Source organism: Ctenocephalides felis, unplaced genomic scaffold (assembly GCF_003426905.1).
Source record: "Ctenocephalides felis isolate EL2017-DRISC unplaced genomic scaffold, ASM342690v1 CF-g0.4_SCAFFOLD_00845, whole genome shotgun sequence".
Lineage (NCBI taxonomy): Eukaryota > Metazoa > Arthropoda > Insecta > Siphonaptera > Pulicidae > Ctenocephalides > Ctenocephalides felis.
Genome location: NW_020536999.1, coordinates 69,085,182 through 69,099,328, shown reverse-complemented (window position 1 = coordinate 69,099,328; position 14,147 = coordinate 69,085,182). Strand labels below are relative to the sequence as shown.

At 39.8% G+C, this 14,147-nt stretch overlaps 17 non-coding genes across 17 annotated transcripts; 2 read left to right on the top strand and 15 right to left on the bottom strand.

Annotated features, from left to right (window-relative positions):
* Positions 1–252: 252 nt before the first annotated feature.
* On the bottom strand, positions 253–325 carry Trnak-cuu. The gene has a single exon. It is a non-coding gene; the product is annotated as a tRNA-Lys (tRNA).
* Positions 326–1,565: 1,240 nt separating this feature from the next.
* Positions 1,566–1,638, bottom strand: Trnak-cuu. Its single transcript has one exon. It is a non-coding gene; the product is annotated as a tRNA-Lys (tRNA).
* Positions 1,639–2,222: 584 nt separating this feature from the next.
* On the top strand, positions 2,223–2,294 carry Trnat-cgu. Its single transcript has one exon. It is a non-coding gene; the product is annotated as a tRNA-Thr (tRNA).
* Positions 2,295–2,590: 296 nt separating this feature from the next.
* On the bottom strand, positions 2,591–2,663 carry Trnak-cuu. Its single transcript has one exon. It is a non-coding gene; the product is annotated as a tRNA-Lys (tRNA).
* Positions 2,664–3,026: 363 nt separating this feature from the next.
* Positions 3,027–3,099, bottom strand: Trnak-cuu. The gene has a single exon. It is a non-coding gene; the product is annotated as a tRNA-Lys (tRNA).
* A 2,010-nt stretch (positions 3,100–5,109) lies between these two features.
* Trnak-cuu lies at positions 5,110–5,182 on the bottom strand. The gene has a single exon. It is a non-coding gene; the product is annotated as a tRNA-Lys (tRNA).
* Positions 5,183–5,763: 581 nt separating this feature from the next.
* Positions 5,764–5,835, bottom strand: Trnak-cuu. Its single transcript has one exon. It is a non-coding gene; the product is annotated as a tRNA-Lys (tRNA).
* Positions 5,836–6,241: 406 nt separating this feature from the next.
* On the bottom strand, positions 6,242–6,314 carry Trnak-cuu. The gene has a single exon. It is a non-coding gene; the product is annotated as a tRNA-Lys (tRNA).
* Positions 6,315–7,653: 1,339 nt separating this feature from the next.
* Trnak-cuu lies at positions 7,654–7,726 on the bottom strand. The gene has a single exon. It is a non-coding gene; the product is annotated as a tRNA-Lys (tRNA).
* A 582-nt stretch (positions 7,727–8,308) lies between these two features.
* Positions 8,309–8,380, top strand: Trnat-cgu. Its single transcript has one exon. It is a non-coding gene; the product is annotated as a tRNA-Thr (tRNA).
* Positions 8,381–8,676: 296 nt separating this feature from the next.
* On the bottom strand, positions 8,677–8,749 carry Trnak-cuu. Its single transcript has one exon. It is a non-coding gene; the product is annotated as a tRNA-Lys (tRNA).
* A 360-nt stretch (positions 8,750–9,109) lies between these two features.
* On the bottom strand, positions 9,110–9,182 carry Trnak-cuu. The gene has a single exon. It is a non-coding gene; the product is annotated as a tRNA-Lys (tRNA).
* A 668-nt stretch (positions 9,183–9,850) lies between these two features.
* Trnak-cuu lies at positions 9,851–9,923 on the bottom strand. The gene has a single exon. It is a non-coding gene; the product is annotated as a tRNA-Lys (tRNA).
* A 1,378-nt stretch (positions 9,924–11,301) lies between these two features.
* Positions 11,302–11,374, bottom strand: Trnak-cuu. The gene has a single exon. It is a non-coding gene; the product is annotated as a tRNA-Lys (tRNA).
* A 404-nt stretch (positions 11,375–11,778) lies between these two features.
* On the bottom strand, positions 11,779–11,851 carry Trnak-cuu. The gene has a single exon. It is a non-coding gene; the product is annotated as a tRNA-Lys (tRNA).
* Positions 11,852–13,177: 1,326 nt separating this feature from the next.
* Positions 13,178–13,250, bottom strand: Trnak-cuu. The gene has a single exon. It is a non-coding gene; the product is annotated as a tRNA-Lys (tRNA).
* A 611-nt stretch (positions 13,251–13,861) lies between these two features.
* On the bottom strand, positions 13,862–13,934 carry Trnak-cuu. The gene has a single exon. It is a non-coding gene; the product is annotated as a tRNA-Lys (tRNA).
* Positions 13,935–14,147: the final 213 nt, after the last annotated feature.

Genomic DNA, 14,147 nt, shown 5'->3' with positions numbered 1-14,147 from the left:
GAAGGATAAAATTGTTCAGTACATGGTTTGTCAGAAAAAAAAGTGTTCGAATAACCAGACAACATTCAGCAATGTCAACATTAACCGTGTTCAGCAGAGTGGCGCAGTGGAAGGATGCTGGGCCCATAACCCAGAGGTCCGTGGATCGAAACCCAGTTCTGCTATTTTGGGTTTTTTCAGCGAATTTGTTGAAAAAAATTTGTTAAATCTTTTTAGGCTGAGTGGAAGGATAAGATTGTTTAGCACACCAAACGCCCAACGTGGGGCTCGAACCCACGACCCTGAGATTAAGAGTCTCATGCTCTACCGACTGAGATAGCCGGGCTTGCTGGAAGAATTCGGAATTAACATAATTGATGAGTGTTGAAGAAATGTGAAAACCGCATTTCTTTCAAATATGGTTTGGTATTTGATAGAAAAAAGGTGTTCGAATAACCAGACAACTTTCAGCAATGTCAATATTGATCATGTTCAGCAGAGTGGCGCAGTGGAAGCGTGCTGGGCCCATAACCCAGAGGTCCGTGGATCGAAACCACGCTCTGCTATTTTGGGTATTTACAGCAAATTTGTTGAAATAATTTTGTTAAATTTTTTTAGGCATTTCTTTCAAATATGGTTTGTCAGAAAAAAGGTGTTCGATTAACCAGACAACATTCAGCAATGTCAACATTGACCGTGTTCAGCAGAGTGGCGCAGTAAAAGCGTGCTGGGTCCATAACCCAGAGGTCCGTGGATCGAAACCACGCTCTGCTATTTGGGTATTTACAGCAAATTTGTTGAAATAATTTTGTTAAATTTTTTAGGCATTTCTTTCAAATATGGTTTTTCAGAAAAAAGGTGTTCGAATAACCAGACAACATTCAGCAATGTCTCGCTGGATGCATTCGGAATTAACATAATTGAAAACCACATTTCTTTCAAATATGGTTTGGTGTTGGACTGAGCTAGCCGGGCTCGCTGGAAGCATTCGGAATTAACATAATTGATGAGTGTTGAAGAAATGTGAAGACCACATTTCTTTCAAATATGGCTCGCTGGAAGCATTCGGAATTAACATAATTATGAGTGCTGAAGGAATGTGAAGACCACATTTCATTCAAATATGGTTTGGTTTTTGATAGAAAAAAGGTGTTCGAATAACCAGACAATTTTCAATATTGATTTCAAAATTTCAGCATTGTCAGTATTGATCACGTTCAGCAGAGTGGCTCCGTAGAAGCGTGCTGGGCCCATAACCCAGAGGTCCGTGGATCGAAACCACGCTCTGCTATTTTGGGTATTTTCAGCAAATTTGTTGAAATAATTTTGTTAAATCTTTTTAGGCATTTCTTTCAAATATGGTTTGTCAGAAAAAGATGTTCGAATAACCAGACAACATTCAGCAATGTCAACATTGACCGTGTTCAGCAGAGTGGCGCAGTGGAAGCGTGCTAGGCCCATAACCCAGAGGTCCGTGGATCGAAACCACGCTCTGCTATTTCGGGTTTTTTCAGCGAATTTGTTGAAATAATTTTGTTAAATCTTTTTAGGCTGAGTGGAAGGATAAAATTGTTTAGTACACCAAACGCCCAACGTGGGGCTCGAACCCACGACCCTGAGATTAAGAGTCTCATGCTCTACCGACTGAGCTAGCCGGGCTCGCTGGAAGCATTCGGAATTAACATAATTATGAGTGCTGAAAAAAATGTGAAGAACCACATTTCATTCAAATATGGTTTGGTTTTTGATAAAAAAAAGGTGTTCGAATAACCAGACAACTTTCAATATTGATTTCAAAATTTCAGCATTGTCAATATTGATCACGTTCAGCAGAGTGGCTCCGTAGAAGCGTGCTGGGCCCATATCCCAGAGGTCCGTGGATCGAAACCACGCTCTACTATTTTGGGTATTTTCAGCAAACTTGTTGAAATAATTTTGTTAAATCTTTTTAGGCATTTCTTTCAAATATGGTTTGTCAGAAAAAAGTGTTCGAATAACCAGACAACATTCAACAATGTCAATATTGATCATGTTCAGCAGAGTGTCGCAGTGGAAGCGTGCTGGGCCCATAACCCAGAGGTCTGTGGATCGAAACCACGCTCTGCTATTTCGGATATTTTTATCGAATTTATTGAAATAATTTTGTTAAATTTTTTTAGGCATTTCTTTCAAATATGGTTTGTCAGAAAAAAGGTGTTCGATTAACCAGATAACATTCAGCAATGTCAACATTGAACGTATTCAGCAGAGTGGCGCAGTGGAAGCGTGCTGGGCCCGTAACCCAGAGCTCCGTGGATCGAAACCACGCTCTGCTACTTTGGGTATTTTCAGCAAATTTGTTGAAATAATTTTGTTAAATCTTTTTAGGCATTTCTTCCAAATATGGTTTGTCAGAAAGAAAGTGTTTGAATAACCAGACAACATTCAGCAATGTCTATATTGATAATGTTTAGCAGAGTGGCGCAGTGGAAGCGTGTTGGGCCCATAACCCAGAGCTCCGTGGATCGAAACCACGCTCTGCTATTTCGGGTATTTTCAGCGAATTTGTTGAAATAATTTTGTTAAATCTTTTTAGGCTGAGTGGAAGGACAAAATTATTTAGTACACCAAACGCCCAACGTGGGGCTCGAACCCACGACCCTGAGGTTAAGAGTCTCATGCTATACCGACTGAGCTAGCTGGGGCTCGCCGGAAGCATTCGGAATTAACATAATTGATGAGTGTTGAAGAAATGTGAAGACCACATTTCTTTCAAATATGGCTCGCTGGAAGCATTCGGAATTAACATAATTATGAGTGCTGAAAAAATGTGAAGACCACATTTCATTCAAATATGGTTTGGTTTTTGATAGAAAAAAGGTGTTCAATGTCAATATTGATAATGTTTAGCAGAGTGGCGCAGTGGAAGCGTGCTGGGCCCATAACCCAGAGGTCCGTGGATCGAAACCACGCTCTGTTATTTCGTGTATTTTCAGCGAATTTGTTGAAAAAATTTTGTTAAATCTTTTTAGGCTGAGTGGAAGGATAAAATTGTTTAGTACACCAAACGCCCAACGTGGGGCTCGAACCCACGACCCTGAGATTAAGAGTCTCATGCTCTACCGACTGAGCTAGCCGGGCTCGCTTGAAGCATTTGGAATTAACATAATTGATAAGTGTTGAAGAAATATGAAAACCACATTTCTTTCAAATATGGTTTGGTTTTTGATAGAAAAAAAGTGTTCGAATAACCAGACAACTTTCAGCAATGTCAATGTTGATCATGTTCAGCAGAGTGGCGCAGTGGAAGCGTGCTGGGCCCATAACCCAGAGGTCCGTGGATCGAAACCACGCTCTGCTATTTTGGGTATTTACAGCATATTTATTGAAATAATTGAGAGGTCGGTGGATCGAAACCACGCTCTGCTATTTTGGGTATTTTCAGCAAATTTGTTGAAGTAATTTGTTAAATCTTTCTAGGCATTTTTTTAAATATGTTTGTCAGAAAAAAGATGTTCAATAACCAGACAACATTCAGCAATGTCAACATTGACCGTGTTCAGCAGAGTGGCGCAGTGGAAGCGCGCTGGGCCCATAACCCAGAGGTCCGTGGATCGAAACCACGCTCTGTTATTTCGTGTATTTTCAGCGAATTTGTTGAAAAAATTTTGTTAAATCTTTTTAGGCTGAGTGGAAGGATAAAATTGTTTAGTACACCTAACGCCCAACGTGGGGCTCGAACCCACGACCCTGAGATTAAGAGTCTCATGCTTCGCTGGAAGCATTCGGAATTAACATAATTATGAGTGCTGAAAAAATGTGAAGACCACATTTCATTCAAATATGGGTTTGGTTTTTGTAAAAAAAGGTGTTCGAATAACCAGACCAACTTTCAATATTGATTTCAAATTTCAGCATTGTCAATATTGATCACGTTCAGCAGAGTGGCTCCGTAGAAGCGTGCTGGGCCCATATCCCAGAGGTCCGTGGATCGAAACCACGCTCTACTATTTTGGGTATTTTTTTCAGCAAACTTGTTGAAATAATTTTTGTTAAATCTTTTTAGGCATTTCTTTCAAATATGGTTTGTCAGAAAAAAGGTGTTCGAATAACATAACAACATTCAACAATGTCATATTGATCATGTTCACAGAGTGGTCGCAGTGGAAGCGTGCTGGGCCCATAACCCCAGAGGTCTGTGGATCGAACCCACGCTCTGCTATTTCGATATTTTTAATCGAATTTATTGAAATAATTTTGTTAAATTTTTTTAGGGCATTTCTTCAAATATGGTTTGTCAGAAAAAAGTGTTCGATTAACCAGATAACATTCGCAATGTCAACATTGACGTATTCAGCAGAGTGGCGCAGTGGAAGCGTGCTGGGGCCCGTAACCCAGAGCTCCGTGGATCGAAACCACGCTCTGCTACTTTGGGTATTTTCAGCAATTTGTTGAAATAATTTTGTTAAATCTTTTTAGGCATTTCTTCCAAATATGGTTTGTCAGAAAGAAAGTGTTTGAATAACCAGACAACATTCAGCAATGTCTATATTGATAATGTTTAGCAGAGTGGCGCAGTGGAAGCGTGTTGGGCCCCATAACCCAGAGCTCCGTGGATCGAAACCACGCTCTGCTATTTCGGGTATTTTCAGCAATTTGTTGAAATAATTTTGTTAAACTTTTTACTGAGTGGAAGGACAAATTATTAGTACACCCAACGCCCAAAGTTGGGCTCGAACCCACGACCCTGAGGGTTAAGAGTCTCATGCTAGACCGCCTGAGGCTAGCTGGGCTCGCCGGAAGCATTCGGAATTAACATAATTTGATGAGTGTTGAAAGAAATGTGAAGACACATTTCTTTCAAATATGGCTCGCTGGAAGCATTCGGAATTAACATAATTATGAGTGCTGAAAAATGTGAAGACCACATTTCATTCAAATATGGTTTGGTTTTTGAATAGAAAATGGGTTCAATGTCAATATTGATAATGTGTACAGAGTGGCGCAGTGGAAGCGTGCTGGGCCCATAACCCAGAGTCCGTGTATCGAAACCACGCTCTGTTTTTTCGTGTATTTTCAGCGAATTTGTTGAAAAAATTTTGTTAAATCTTTTTAGCTGAGTGGAAGGATAAAATTGTTTAGTACACAAAACGCCCAAAGTGGGGCTCGAACCCACGACCCTGAGATTAAGAGTCTCATGCTCTCCGAACTGAGCTAGCCGGGCTCGCTTGAAGCATTTGGAATTAACATAATTGATAAGTGTTGAAGAATATGAAAACCACATTTCTTTCAAATATGGTTTGGTTTTTGATAGAAAAAAAGTGTTCGAATAACCAGACAACTTTCAGCAATGTCAATGTTGATCATGTTCAGCAGAGTGGCGCAGTGGAAGCGTGCTGGGCCCATAACCCAGAGGTCCGTGGGTCGAAACCACGCTCTGCTATTTTGGGTATTTACAGCATATTTATTGAAATAATTGAGAGGTCGGTGGATCGAAACCACGCTCTGCTATTTTGGGTATTTTCAGCAAATTTGTTGAAGTAATTTTGTTAAATCTTTCTAGGCATTTCTTTTAAATATGGTTTGTCAGAAAAAAAGATGTTCAAATAACCAGACAACATTCAGCAATGTCAACATTGACCGTGTTCAGCAGAGTGGCGCAGTGGAAGCGCGCTGGGCCCATAACCCAGAGGTCCGTGGATCGAAACCACGCTCTGTATTTTCGTGTATTTTCAGCGAATTTGTTGAAAAAATTTTGTTAAATCTTTTTAGGCTGAGTGGAGTATAAATTGTTTAGTACACAAACGCCCAACGTGGGCTCGAACCCACGACCCTGAGATTAAGAGTCTCATGTTCTACCGACTGAGCTAGCCGGGCTCGCTGGAAGCATTCGGAATTAACATAATTGATGAGTGTTGAAGAAATGTGAAGACCACATTTCTTTCAAATATGGTTTGGTTTTTGATAGAAAAAAAGTGTTCGAATAACCAGAAAACTTTCGGCAAGGTCAATATTGATCATGTTCAGCAGAGTGGCGCAGTGGAAGCGTGCTGGGCCCATAACCCAGAGGTCCGTGGATCGAAACCACGCTCTGCTACTTTGGGTATTTTCAGCAAATTTGTTGAAATAATTTTGTTAAATCTTTTTAGGCATTTCTTCCAAATATGGTTTCTCAGAAAGAAAGTGTTTGAATAACCAGACAACATTCAGCAATGTCTATATTGATAATTTTGTTAAATCTTTTTAGGCTGAGTGGAAGGATAAAATTGTTTAGTACACCAAACGCCCAACGTGGGGCTCGAACCCACGACCCTGAGATTAAGAGTCTCATGCTCTACCGACTGAGCTAGCCGGGCTCGATGGAAGCGTTCGGAATTAACATAATTGATGAGTGTTGAAGAAATGTAAAGACCACATTTCTTTCAAATAAGGCTCGCTAGAAGCATTCGGAATTAACATAATTATGAGTGCTGAAGAAATGTGAAGACCACATTTCATTCAAATATGGTTTGGTTTTTGATAGAAAAAAGATGTTTGAATAACCAGACAATTTTCAATATTGATTTCAAAATTTCAGCAATGTCAATATTGATCATGTTCAGCAGAGTGTCGCAGTGGAAGCGTGCTGGGCCCATAACCCAGAGGTCTGTGGATCGAAACCACGCTCTGCTATTTCGGATATTTTTATCGAATTTATTGAAATAATTTTGTTAAATTTTTTTAGGCATTTCTTTCAAATATGGTTTGTCAGAAAAAAGGTGTTCGATTAACCAGATAACATTCAGCAATGTCAACATTGAACGTATTCAGCAGAGTGGCGCAGTGGAAGCGTGCTGGGCCCATAACCCAGAGCTCCGTGGATCGAAACCACGCTCTGCTACTTTGGGTATTTTCAGCAAATTTGTTGAAATAATTTTGTTAAATCTTTTTAGGCATTTCTTTCAAATATGGTTTTTTAGAAAAAAGGTGTTCGAATAACCAGACAACATTCAGCAATGTCTCGCTGGATGCATTCGGAATTAACATAATTGAAAACCACATTTCTTTCAAATATGGTTTGGTGTTGGACTGAGCTAGCCGGGCTCGCTGGAAGCATTCGGAATTAACATAATTGATGAGTGTTGAAGAAATGTGAAGACCACATTTCTTTCAAATATGGCTCGCTGGAAGCATTCGGAATTAACATAATTATGAGTGCTGAAGGAATGTGAAGACCACATTTCATTCAAATATGGTTTGGTTTTTGATAGAAAAAAGGTGTTCGAATAACCAGACAATTTTCAATATTGATTTCAAAATTTCAGCATTGTCAGTATTGATCACGTTCAGCAGAGTGGCTCCGTAGAAGCGTGCTGGGCCCATAACCCAGAGGTCCGTGGATCGAAACCACGCTCTGCTATTTTGGGTATTTTCAGCAAATTTGTTGAAATAATTTTGTTAAATCTTTTTAGGCATTTCTTTCAAATATGGTTTGTCAGAAAAAAGATGTTCGAATAACCAGACAACATTCAGCAATGTCAACATTGACCGTGTTCAGCAGAGTGGCGCAGTGGAAGCGTGCTAGGCCCATAACCCAGAGGTCCGTGGATCGAAACCACGCTCTGCTATTTCGGGTTTTTTCAGCGAATTTGTTGAAATAATTTTGTTAAATCTTTTTAGGCTGAGTGGAAGGATAAAATTGTTTAGTACACCTAACGCCCAACGTGGGGCTCGAACCCACGACCCTGAGATTAAGAGTCTCATGCTCTACCGACTGAGCTAGCCGGGCTCGCTGGAAGCATTCGGAATTAACATAATTATGAGTGCTGAAAAAATGTGAAGACCACATTTCATTCAAATATGGTTTGGTTTTTGATAAAAAAAGGTGTTCGAATAACCAGACAACTTTCAATATTGATTTCAAAATTTCAGCATTGTCAATATTGATCACGTTCAGCAGAGTGGCTCCGTAGAAGCGTGCTGGGCCCATATCCCAGAGGTCCGTGGATCGAAACCACGCTCTACTATTTTGGGTATTTTCAGCAAACTTGTTGAAATAATTTTGTTAAATCTTTTTAGGCATTTCTTTCAAATATGGTTTGTCAGAAAAAAGGTGTTCGAATAACCAGACAACATTCAACAATGTCAATATTGATCATGTTCAGCAGAGTGTCGCAGTGGAAGCGTGCTGGGCCCATAACCCAGAGGTCTGTGGATCGAAACCACGCTCTGCTATTTCGGATATTTTTATCGAATTTATTGAAATAATTTTGTTAAATTTTTTTAGGCATTTCTTTCAAATATGGTTTGTCAGAAAAAAGGTGTTCGATTAACCAGATAACATTCAGCAATGTCAACATTGAACGTATTCAGCAGAGTGGCGCAGTGGAAGCGTGCTGGGCCCGTAACCCAGAGCTCCGTGGATCGAAACCACGCTCTGCTACTTTGGGAATTTTCAGCAAATTTGTTGAAATAATTTTGTTAAATCTTTTTAGGCATTTCTTCCAAATATGGTTTGTCAGAAAGAAAGTGTTTGAATAACCAGACAACATTCAGCAATGTCTATATTGATAATGTTTAGCAGAGTGGCGCAGTGGAAGCGTGTTGGGCCCATAACCCAGAGCTCCGTGGATCGAAACCACGCTCTGCTATTTCGGGTATTTTCAGCGAATTTGTTGAAATAATTTTGTTAAATCTTTTTAGGCTGAGTGGAAGGACAAAATTATTTAGTACACCAAACGCCCAACGTGGGGCTCGAACCCACGACCCTGAGGTTAAGAGTCTCATGCTATACCGACTGAGCTAGCTGGGGCTCGCCGGAAGCATTCGGAATTAACATAATTGATGAGTGTTGAAGAAATGTGAAGACCACATTTCTTTCAAATATGGCTCGCTGGAAGCATTCGGAATTAACATAATTATGAGTGCTGAAAAAATGTGAAGACCACATTCATTCAAATATGGTTTGGTTTTTGATAGAAAAAAGGTGTTCAATGTCAATATTGATAATGTTTAGCAGAGTGGCGCAGTGGAAGCGTGCTGGGCCCATAACCCAGAGGTCGTGGATCGAAACCACGCTCTGTTATTTCGTGGATTTTCAGCGAATTTGTTGAAAAATTTTGTTAAATCTTTTTAGGCTGAGTGGAAGGATAAAATTGTTTAGTACACCAAACGCCCAACGTGGGGCTCGAACCCACGACCCTGAGATTAAGAGTCTCATGCTCTACCGACTGAGCTAGCCTGGCTCGCTTGAAGCATTTGGAATTAACATAATTGATAAGTGTTGAAGAAATATGAAAACCACATTTCTTTAATATGGTTGGTTTTGATAGAAAAAAAGTGTTCGAATAACCAGACAACTTTCAGCAATGTCAATGTTGATCATGTTCAGCAGAGTGGCGCAGTGGAAGCGTGCTGGGCCCATAACCCAGAGGTCCGTGGATCGAAACCACGCTCTGCTATTTTGGGTATTTACAGCATATTCATTGAAATAATTGAGAGGTCGGTGGATCGAAACACGCTCTGCTATTTGGGTATTTCAGCAAATTTGTTGAAGTAATTTTGTTAAATTTCTAGGCATTTCTTTTAAATATGGTTTGTCAGAAAAAAAGATGTTCAAATAACCAGACAACATTCAGCAATGTCAACATTGACCGTGTTCAGCAGAGTGGCGCAGTGGAAGCGCGCTGGGCCCATAACCCGAGGTCCGTGGATCGAAACCACGCTCTGCTACTTTGGTATTTCAGCAAATTTGTTGAAATAATTTTGTTAAATCTTTTTAGGCATTTCTTCCAAATATGGTTTCTCAGAAAGAAAGTGTTTGAATAACCAGACAACATTCAGCAATGTCTATATTGAAATTTTGTTAAATCTTTTAGGCTGAGTGGAAGGATAAAATTGTTAGTACACCAAACGCCCAACGTGGGGCTCGAACCCACGACCCTGAGATTAAGAGTCTCATGCTCTACAGACTGAGCTAGCCGGGCTCGATGGAAGCGTTCGGAATAACATAATTGATGAGTGTTGAAGAATGTAAAGACACATTTCTTTCAAATAAGGCTCGATAGAAGCATTCGGAATTAACATAATTATGAGTGCTGAAGAAATGTGAAGACCACATTTCATTCAAATATGGTTTGGTTTTTGATAGAAAAAAGATGTTTGAATAACCAGACAATTTTCAATATTGATTTCAAAATTTCAGCAATGTCAATATTGATCATGTTCAGCAGAGTGTCGCAGTGGAAGCGTGCTGGGCCCATAACCCAGAGGTCTGTGGATCGAAACCACGCTCTGCTATTTCGGATATTTTTATCGAATTTATTGAAATAATTTTTAAATTTTTTAGGCATTTCTTTCAAATATGGTTTGTCAGAAAAAAGGTGTTCGATTAACCAGATAACATTCAGCAATGTCAACATTGAACGTATTCAGCAGAGTGGCGCAGTGGAAGCGTGCTGGGCCATAACCAGAGCTCCGTGGATCGAAACCACGCCTTGCTACTTTGGGTATTTTCAGCAAATTTGTTGAAATAATTTTGTTAAATCTTTTTAGGCATTTTTTTCAAATATGGTTTTTTAGAAAAAAGGTGTTCGAAAACCAGACAACATCAGCAATGTCTCGCTGGATGCATTCGGAATTAACATAATTGAAAACCACATTTCTTTCAAATATGGTTTGGTGTTGGACTGAGCTAGCCGGGCTCGCTGGAAGCATTCGGAATTAACATAATGATGAGTGTTGAAGAAATGTGAAGACCACATTTCTTTCAAATATGGCTCGCTTGAAGCATTTGGAATTAACATAATTGATAAGTGTTGAAGAAATATGAAAACCACATTTCTTTCAAATATGGTTTGGTTTTTGATAGAAAAAAAGTGTTCGAATAACCAGACAACTTTCAGCAATGTCAATGTTGATCATGTTCAGCAGAGTGGCGCAGTGGAAGCGTGCTGGGCCCATAACCCAGAGGTCCGTGGATCGAAACCACGCTCTGCTATTTTGGGTATTTACAGCATATTCATTGAAATAATTGAGAGGTCGGTGGATCGAAACCACGCTCTGCTATTTTGGGTATTTTCAGCAAATTTGTTGAAGTAATTTTGTTAAATCTTTCTAGGCATTTCTTTTAAATATGGTTTGTCAGAAAAAAAGATGTTCAAATAACCAGACAACATTCAGCAATGTCAACATTGACCGTGTTCAGCAGAGTGGCGCAGTGGAAGCGCGCTGGGCCCATAACCCAGAGGTCCGTGGATCGAAACCACGCTCTGTTATTTCGTGTATTTTCAGCGAATTTGTTGAAAAAATTTTGTTAAATCTTTTTAGGCTGAGTGGAAGTATAAAATTGTTTAGTACACCAAACGCCCAACGTGGGGCTCGAACCCACGACCCTGAGATTAAGAGTCTCATGCTCTACCGACTGAGCTAGCCGGGCTCGCTGGAAGCATTCGGAATTAACATAATTGATGAGTGTTGAAGAAATGTGAAGACCACATTTCTTTCAAATATGGTTTGGTTTTTGATAGAAAAAAAGTGTTCGAATAACCAGAAAACTTTCGGCAAGGTCAATATTGATCATGTTCAGCAGAGTGGCGCAGTGGAAGCGTGCTGGGCCCATAACCCAGAGGTCCGTGGATCGAAACCACGCTCTGCTACTTTGGGTATTTTCAGCAAATTTGTTTAAATAATTTGTTAAATCTTTTTAGGCATTTCTTCCAAATATGGTTTTCAGAAAGAAAGTGTTTGAATAACCAGACAACATTCAGCAATGTCTATATTGATAATTTGTTAAATCTTTTTAGGCTGAGTGGAAGGATAAAATTGTTTAGTCCACCAAAACGCCCAACGTGGGGCTCGAACCCACGACCCTGAGATTAAGAGTCTCATGCTCTACCGACTGAGCTAGCCGGGCTCGATGGAAGCGTTCGGAATTAACATAATTGATGAGTGTTGAAGAAATGTAAAGACCACATTTCTTTCAAATAAGGCTCGCTAGAAGCATTCGGAATTAACATAATTATGAGTGCTGAAGAAATGTGAAGACCACATTTCATTCAAATATGGTTTGGTTTTGATAGAAAAAAGATGTTTGAATAACCAGACAATTTTCAATATTGATTTCAAAATTTCAGCAATGTCAATATTGATCATGTTCAGCAGAGTGTCGCAGTGGAAGCGTGCTGGGCCCATAACCCAGAGGTCTGTGGATCGAAAACCACGCTCTGCTATTTCGGATATTTTTATCGAATTTATTGAAATAATTTTGTTAATTTTTTAGGCATTCTTTCAAATATGGTTTGTCAGAAAAAAGGTGTTCGATTAACCAGATAACATTCAGCAATGTCAACATTGAACGTATTCAGCAGAGTGGCGCAGTGGAAGCGTGCTGGGCCCATAACCCAGAGCTCCGTGGATCGAAACCACGCTCTGCTACTTTGGGTATTTTCAGCAAATTGTTGAAATAATTTGTTAAATCTTTTTAGGCATTTTTTCAAATATGGTTTTTTAGAAAAAAGGTGTTCGAATAACCAGACACATTCAGCAAAGTCTCGCTGGATGCATCGGAATTAACATAATTGAAAACCACATTTCTTTCAAATATGGTTTGGTGTTGGACTGAGCTAGCCGGGCTCGCTGGAAGCATTCGGAATTAACATAATTGATGAGTGTTGAAGAAATGTGAAGACCACATTTCTTTCAAATATGGCTCGCTGGAAGCATTCGGAATTAACATAATTATGAGTGCTGAAGGAATGTGAAGACCACATTTCATTCAAATATGTTTGGTTTTGATAGAAAAAAGGTGTTCGAATAACCAGACAATTTTCAATATTGATTTCAAAATTTCAGCATTGTCAATATTGATCACGTTCAGCAGAGTGGCTCCGTAGAAGCGTGCTGGGCCATAACCCAGAGGTCCGTGGATCGAAAACACGCTCTGCATTTTGGGTATTTTCAGCAAATTTGTTGAAATAATTTGTTAAATCTTTTTAGGCATTTCTTTTAAATATGGTTTGTCAGAAAAAATATGTTCGAATAACCAGACAACATTCAGCAATGTCAACATTGACCGTGTTCAGCAGATTGGCGCAGTGGAAGCGTGCTAGGCCCATAACCCAGAGGTCCGTGGATCGAAATCACGCTCTGCTATTTCGGGTTTTTTCAGCGAATTTGTTGAAATAAATTTGTTAAATCTTTTTAGGCTGAGTGGAAGGATAAAATTGTTTAGTACACCAAACGCCCAACGTGGGGCTCGAACCCACGACCCTGAGATTAAGAGTCTCATTCTCTACCGACTGAGCTAGCCGGGCCGCTGAAAGCTTTCGGAAGTAACATAATTGATGAGTGTTGAAGAAATGTGAAGACCACATTTCTTTCAAATAAGGCTCGCTAGAAGCATTCGGAATTACCATAATTATGAGTGCTGGAGAAATGTGAAGACCACATTTCATTCAAATATGGTTTGGTTTTTGATAGAAAACAGGTGTTCGAATAACCAGACAATTTTCAATATTGATTTCAAAATTTCAGCAATGTCAATATTGATCATGTTCAGCAGAGTGTCGCAGTGGAAGCGTGCTGGGCCCATAACCCAGAGGTCCGTGGATCGAAACCACGCTCTGCTATTTCGGATATTTTCAGCAAATTTATTGAAATAATTTTGTTAAATTTTTTTAGGCATTTCTTTCAAATATGGTTTGTCAGAAAAAAGGTTTTCGATTAACCAGACAACATTCAGCAATGTCAACATTGACCGTGTTCAGCAGATTGGCGCAGTGGAAGCGTGCTAGGCCCATAACCCAGAGGTCCGTGGATCGAAATCACGCTCTGCTATTTCGGGTATTTTCAGCGAATTTGTTGAAATAAATTTGTTAAATCTTTTTAGGCTGAGTGGAAGGATAAAATTGTTTAGTACACCAAACGCCCAACGTGGGGCTCGAACCCACGACCCTGAGATTAAGAGTCTCATGCTCTACCGACTGTGCTAGCCGGGCTTGCTGAAAGCATTCGAAATTATCATAATTGATGAGTGTTGAAGAAATGTGAAAACCACATTTCTTACAAATATGGTTTGATTCTTGATAGAAAAAAGGTGTTCGAATAACCATACAACTTTCAAGCAATGTCAATATTGATCATGTTCAGCAGAGTGGCGCAGTGGAAGCGTGCTGGGCCCATAACCAGAGGTCCGTGCATCGAAACCACGC